Genomic DNA, 6,967 nt, shown 5'->3' with positions numbered 1-6,967 from the left:
ACAAAGTAGGAATAGGATTCTTTCCCATGAAGATGTGTATCGCGGCCGAGTCTACAAAATTGGGAACATTCGGGAACATCACAATCCCGTAAATAGCCACAGCAAGCAATGCATTGTACGCGTTCCAATTCTTTTTCTCAAATTCCTCTTTAGCTTTTCTCACCAAGAACTTCAAAGAGAACCCCGAGACACCTCCATTCGACTTCCAATTATCAGATACTTCTTTTATGCTCAAATAAAGAGCAGCAGCAATCAACTTGAAATTCAACTCTTTAGGAATGTCGATGAATGGCACTTCGCTTTTTACCTTGAGATTAAGAATAATAGAGTACTCTTCCAATGTCGGAGCCAACTGGTAATCCTGGAACGTGAAACACCTCATTTCAGGATCATAGAATTGCATCAAAGTTTGCAAAGCAGGAGTATCAACCACGGTTTCCAACAAAGTCAAGATGTTCCCATAATTGTCCGTGAAACCCTTCAAGCAGAAAGCGGTCATTAACGAACTCAAACCCTCCAAGGCGGTCAACGGCTCTCGAAAAAAACTGTAGGTGTGCGTATGTCTCTTTGCCTCCTTGACAGTATCAATGGGAGTGTCCATCTTTAACTTGAATGAACTCCTGAATGTCCCTGAAAAACATGACATGCAAATGCTTATTATACATATCTTTTTTTTTTGCGTTTCTTTTGGAAATAAATATGCTATGATGCAAAGTGGTGGGACTTGTTGCCGCCCACCAGGCATTCTGGACTGCCGGTAACACACATAGTATAGAGCCAAAGGTTCGGCCCCCAAATGTTATACCACACGGAATATAGAATGTCAATCCACAGAACCAAAGCCCATAGTCAATAACACACTTGGAATAGAACACAGACTACCACTCGAATAAGAACCATAGTACCCCACGAACAAGGACCATAGTACACTCGAACAAGAACAGCGGTAACCCACGAACAAGAACAGCGGTAACCCACGAACGAGAACAGCGGTCACCCACGAACAAGAACAGCGGTAACCCACGAACGAGAACAGCGGTCACCAACAATGTACCTGTTAATATGATCATTGATTCCCGCCCCACTCACGGGTAAAATCTAGGCCAAGGTAAGGTCATGAAACGCAGTATACGGTCCGCCCGAAGATAAGCATCATCACAGCGCGTAAGCGGGTGATGATAATACCTCCGTTTGAAACCACTACTCTGCTCGTGGTCACATAATCCATCCCGAGACGTACACCTCGAGACAAACCATGCTCCCACTCTATCCTAGGGTTCCTATGGTTCACACATAGCCTGGGTATTGGGCCTTTTACCTCTTGAAACACCCACCCAACAGACAGATATCCAGCCAGTCCAGAATATGATGCATAAAAGTAAAAGCGCACATAGAATGCAATGCAAACAGATAAATATGCAAAGCAGTAAAAACACCCAATGATAAACACACAAGCGCTAGGATCGACTTGCTGAGTCCGGACCAGCAACAGGTCAAGACGTCCCCAGCAGAGCCGCCAGCTGTCGCACGCTCGCGAAAAATGAACAGAGTCGCCACTAACATATTTATCCTGAAAAGGAAGGGAATGCCAGCAAACCACAAAACAAAACAACGGTCTCACGACCAGAGAAAAGGGTAAGGGAGTCGGTTACGCGAGGGGAAGGTATTAGCACCCCTCGCGCCCATCGTACTCGATGGTATCCACGCCTGTGTCTAAAACTATGGGTGTGTAACAAATCTACGCTAATCTGGACTAAAATGAATGCAGAATGTAGGGAAAAGAAAGGATTGTGCTCGCACGGGCCCTACCCCGCTGCCTACGTATCTGTTTTGCAGAATCAGAGCTACCGTAGCTCAGCTAACTAATTTCTGTTTGTTTTGTATTTTTTAGGTGAACGAGTTACATTCACACTCCGCTGCTCGACCTTTGGAGACTTATGCTTGGGAATGGAGCGGAAATAACAAGCTCTTAAGAAAAGAAAATCAAAGAGTGTGGTTTGTGTTTTAAAGAATGCATGAGGAAGACCTAAGCTAAGGGGGAAAGCTTGCTACCTAATGTTATCATACAAAGGGTGCAAATCTAACTAAACTAAACAACCTACAGGGGAAAAGCGAACGCAAACAATATAGCACACAAACGAGCATCCACTCGTGAAGCAAACAAAACCAACGGTACTGACCGAATGGTAGAAAAGCGGTCCCGCCATAGCCAAGGGGAGCAGCTCAACCCAAGTCAACCAAGCATTAGACCTCGCGAAAATGATCGAGCCATAGACAAGAGGGCGGACCCCTCTCAGCAACCAAGCCGTCACGGATCGTAAAGGAAAACGGTGCATGCGTACACCGAGCATCAACGTCGAGCGACGCGAGCTATAGGAAAGACGGGGGTCCGATTGCATGAACCCTTTACCTGACATACTCGATAACAAGATCTTTTGCACGTTTGGAAGCGAGCAACGCGAGGCGTGCGCATACCAAACAGACTCGATGAGACTAGGCGGGGGTTGATTACGAACCCTTGACCGCATGCCTTCCATGAGGACTTAACGGAGTGCCATATAGGACTTATTTCACCGTGACTCCCTGCCGCAAAGCACAAATATAAACACACCAACAAAAACAGAGCCTCTTTCGAGGACTTGGCCAGATGCATGTCTAGGTCCTACTTCTCATGTTATAGGATGATGCGGAAAGCAATAAAGTGCGAGAAAAGATAAAATGAAACGGAATCAATACCAAACGGATGATGATCCGTAAACTAAAGCGAAGCAAAGCGAAGAAACTAGAATCCCGCGAGCGAGCTAGCAAAGCAAAAGCAAATAGTCAGCACACCGATTAGCCATAAAGCGCACAAATGTCGACTCACATGTCGAGCATAATCACGATACACCTGCAAGAGTAACAAGCAAACCAAACAAGCAGATATAAAGCGATAAGATCGTGTCTCCAAGTCGAGAACACGATACGAGTCAATGAGATATAATCGTATTCCGCAAGTGAAGCGGAACACTCAAGCAATGAGTATCAATCGGTGACCGTCCAAACGCCTTGCACACTAGCACACAAGTTAGAGATAACAAACATCGCAATCGGAATTGCGTTCTTATTATAAAGCGAAAGGAAACGATCAAATAATATGAATATGAAATGAATCACAAAACCTCAAAGAGAGATCAAACATAAATGGAATACAAATTAATGAGAAACAAGCATTTAACTAGATAGTACACTTCTCAAGCTTTCCAACGGTATAAGGAACATGTAAAACAAAGCTATGAGTGAAAAGTTACGCAAGAAAGAAGTTAGAAAAGAAAAGGACCAAAAACAAGTAAGGGAACCGGTTCCCCTATATGGGAACCCGGGTTCCAGCACAAAAACACACACAGGAACCGGTTCCCCCAAACTGGGAACCGGGTTCCAGGGCACTCTGTCCAAATTCGAAACCAGCAAAACACAGCAGGAACCGGTTCCCCCAAACTGGGAACCGGGTTCCAGGGCACTCTGCCCAAGTTCAGAACCAACAACACACAGCAGGAACCGGTTCCCCCAAACTGGGAACCGGGTTCCAGGGCACTCTGCCCGAGTTCAGAACGCCTTAGATTGAGCGGGAACCGGTTCCTCCATTTTGGGAACCGAGTTCCACAGTAGGAAAACCAAATTTTGTCATTTTTAAAGGCTTGGAAACCATTCCCACTCAACCTAGACCAATACCAATTTGCAAGCATCATGAATAGCCATCAAAACACATTCGAAACACAACGAAACACTCGTGGAAACAAAGCACGGTATCAAGGCAACAATCAAATAGCACATAAGAAGATGTGAACCAAGTATTAATGTGAGGTATGCTACTATTAATAAGCGAACAATCATCAAGCACCAAAGCAACAAGGCCAAACATATATCGATTTCAATGATTAAGAGCAAGTCAAACATGTATCTCTCAATGATTAGGCATGACGACACGTATTGGCAAAAGATAGACATGAATCCACAAGTCAGTTTGGCCAACAACCACAAGCCAAGCAAAGTGCGACGCGTCAAGCCACACCACAATTATAATATCATCACCAATGATAACACGATTTTATATCGTATATTTAGCCTAAAATCCATAGATATTTATAGCATTTTCCGTTTATTATGTCAATTTATTATGATATTACGCGTGTATTTGCTTTGTTTCAGGTTTTACACTTCAATTACGACTATTTGCGAAAAGGAAAGAAAATCGAGCTTAAATGACCAATATTTATGCTTAAAAGACGAAAAGGGGTGCTGAAACGAAAGAGGGGTGCAATTAGGACCCAAAAGGCCCAAAAGAGCAATCCAGCCCACGAAGGAAGCAACCCAGGCCACGCTAGTAAGCAGAGACGCGCGTCTCTGCCACCTCAGCAAAGGGGAGACGCACGTCTCCACCTCCCTAAAGAATCTCCACTTGAGACGCACGTCTCAAGTCAGTCAAGGCCACTCCCTGAAGAATCGGAGACGCACGTCTCCAAGTCCCGGTCTGCAAAAAGTTCCGTTTTTCACGCAAAGCAACTGCAAAGCCTCACCTATAAATAGAGGCAGTCACTTCAGTCCAAACTGTCCGATTTCCTGCCAACGAAGTGCTGCCGAAATTGTACCGCGAACTGCTTTTCCTTATTCTGTTTTCATTTAACCGTTTATTTTCTCACAACGATTTCTACACTGGAAATTGTTGTGAACTTTTCATAGATCTAGCCTTACGTTAGATTTATCGCTTTATTTCCTTGTTTTTATTTTCTGCCATTTAAATTCCGAAGAACGATCCAGCCAACCTGTGGTGGAAGTTCGAGTACTTCAAGATTCAATTCAATTCAGATTTATTTTAATTCAGGTTTTTATTTACCGCCTTATTTATATTATTTATTTGCATGATATATTATATGCCATTTAATATGCTTATTATTATGAACCGAACCGATTTATGTATGCTTAATCGTATTAATATGTCTGGCTAAAATACTAAAGGTGTCGGTATGTAAAGTAAGTTAACCGTAGGGATCCGAAATAAATTGGCTTAAATTATGTTTTATTAATTATCACTTATTTTTGGTTTATATGTCTAGTTTAATTAGTAAGTCTTAAAACCAATAGAGCGAAAGTTTGAGGGATTAGGACGGTCAAAGGTTAAAATCAATAGAGCGAAAGTTTGAGATCTTTAACTGGATAGTAGACATAGGACATTAGTTTTAAGGATGGCGAAAGCGTATTAAAACTAATTGGAACTTATTTATTTTCAAAAATTGTTCTTACACTCGAGCGGGATGGCGAAAGCGTACGTTAGGGGTATTAGCTTGCTCCGAGTCAACAGAGCGAAAGTTTGAGATTAGGAGATTTAAATAGATAACAACCTCGTAAAATAGGCATTTTATTAATTACATTGTTTCCAAAAAGCTCTTCTAAAATCTAATGGGATGGCGAAAGCGTACATTAGGATTAGGATAGTAGTCTGAATCAACAGAGCGAAAGTTTGAGACGAGGATTTTTAATCAATCGGAATTAGTAAAGATTTTTAATTTAATTATGCAAAAGCCAATGAACCTTCGGATTACCTCTAGTTAAACGAAATACATACTGATACCTGTCTTTTATTATTATTCTTTATTTTCTCACAATCACTTTCCCTTAGGAACAATCGAAATTTTAGTACTCCTAGCTTTACATAGTAACCTTAGATAACGGTAGATCGATTCATAGTCCCTGTGGATTCGATATCTTTTAAAACTACACGACACGACTGTGCACTTGCAGTTATCAGATTTATAGACATGTAAAGTCGCGATCAAGTTTTTGGCGCCGTTGCCGGGGACTATTTAAGTCGATATCGTAACTCACTGTTACACCGTAGAGACTAGGATAATTCTTCCCTTTCTTTTTGAACGATTGTATGCCAAATACTCGTTCACAAGGAGGAGACTTAATACAACGAATTAACGAGATCGAACGTTTCATTAACGTTAAACGTCGAGCTCGCAACCTTCCCGAAGTAGCAGAAATTCCGATAAATCAGGAATTGATTTTTACTGATCAAATCAATCAAATCACCCCGAAGTTAGAGATGGCTGCTATTCGTCCTCTTAGAGACTATGCCGCTCCTTCACGCGCTGAACCGCATTCAAGCATCGCACCACCTGCGATTGAAGCGAACAATTTCGAACTGAAACCTTCACTGGTCCAAGCTGTTCAACAGAATCAATTCTCTGGAAGCCCTGTAGACGACCCCAATCTCCATTTATCCGTGTTCGTGCAATACGCCGACACTATCAAAGCCAACAACGTTAGTTCCGAAGCTATTCGATTACGCCTTTTTCCTTTCTCCTTGAGAGATAGAGCGAGAGCGTGGCTTCAATCCCTGCCTTCCAATTCCATAACTACGTGGGACGAATTGAAGAGAGTATTCTTAGCAAGATACTTTCCGCCTAGCAAAACTGCTATGCTTAGAGGTCAAATCAACGGATTTACCCAGAAAGATAACGAATCGCTTTTCGAAGCTTGGGAACGTTACAAGGACATGCTTAGAATATGCCCTCATCATGGACTCGAACCATGGCTGATCATCCATACCTTTTATGGTGGTCTCTTATATAACACTAAAATGACTATAGATGCCGCTGCTGGCGGAGCATTAATGGACAAACCCCATGATGAAGCATACAAACTCATAGAGAACATGGCACAAAACCATTACCAATGGGGAGGAGAACGCGCCGCTCCCGAGAAAGCCCAAACCAAAGGAGGAATGTACGAAATTAGTGGTATAGACCGCGTTAACGCTAAAGTAGACGCTTTAACTCAAAAGATCGAGAATTTGACCATCACTCCTTCAGCCACCGCTGCCGCTGTAGCACCTAACTGCGAGATTTGTGGATTGACTGGGCATGTAGTTGCTGAATGTCAACTCTTGACTGGAGTCCCATCTGATCAAGTAAATTACGCTCAA

The 6,967-nt window shown here is 42.7% G+C and overlaps 1 non-coding gene across 1 annotated transcript; it reads right to left on the bottom strand.

Moving 5' to 3' along the window:
- Nucleotides 1–6,460: 6,460 nt before the first annotated feature.
- On the bottom strand, nucleotides 6,461–6,567 carry LOC131654345 (small nucleolar RNA R71). The gene has a single exon (XR_009299386.1). It is a non-coding gene; the product is annotated as a small nucleolar RNA R71 (small nucleolar RNA).
- Nucleotides 6,568–6,967: the final 400 nt, after the last annotated feature.

This window comes from Vicia villosa, linkage group LG2, assembly GCF_029867415.1.
Source record: "Vicia villosa cultivar HV-30 ecotype Madison, WI linkage group LG2, Vvil1.0, whole genome shotgun sequence".
NCBI lineage: Eukaryota > Viridiplantae > Streptophyta > Magnoliopsida > Fabales > Fabaceae > Vicia > Vicia villosa.
This window is presented reverse-complemented; position numbering and strand designations above follow the sequence as displayed.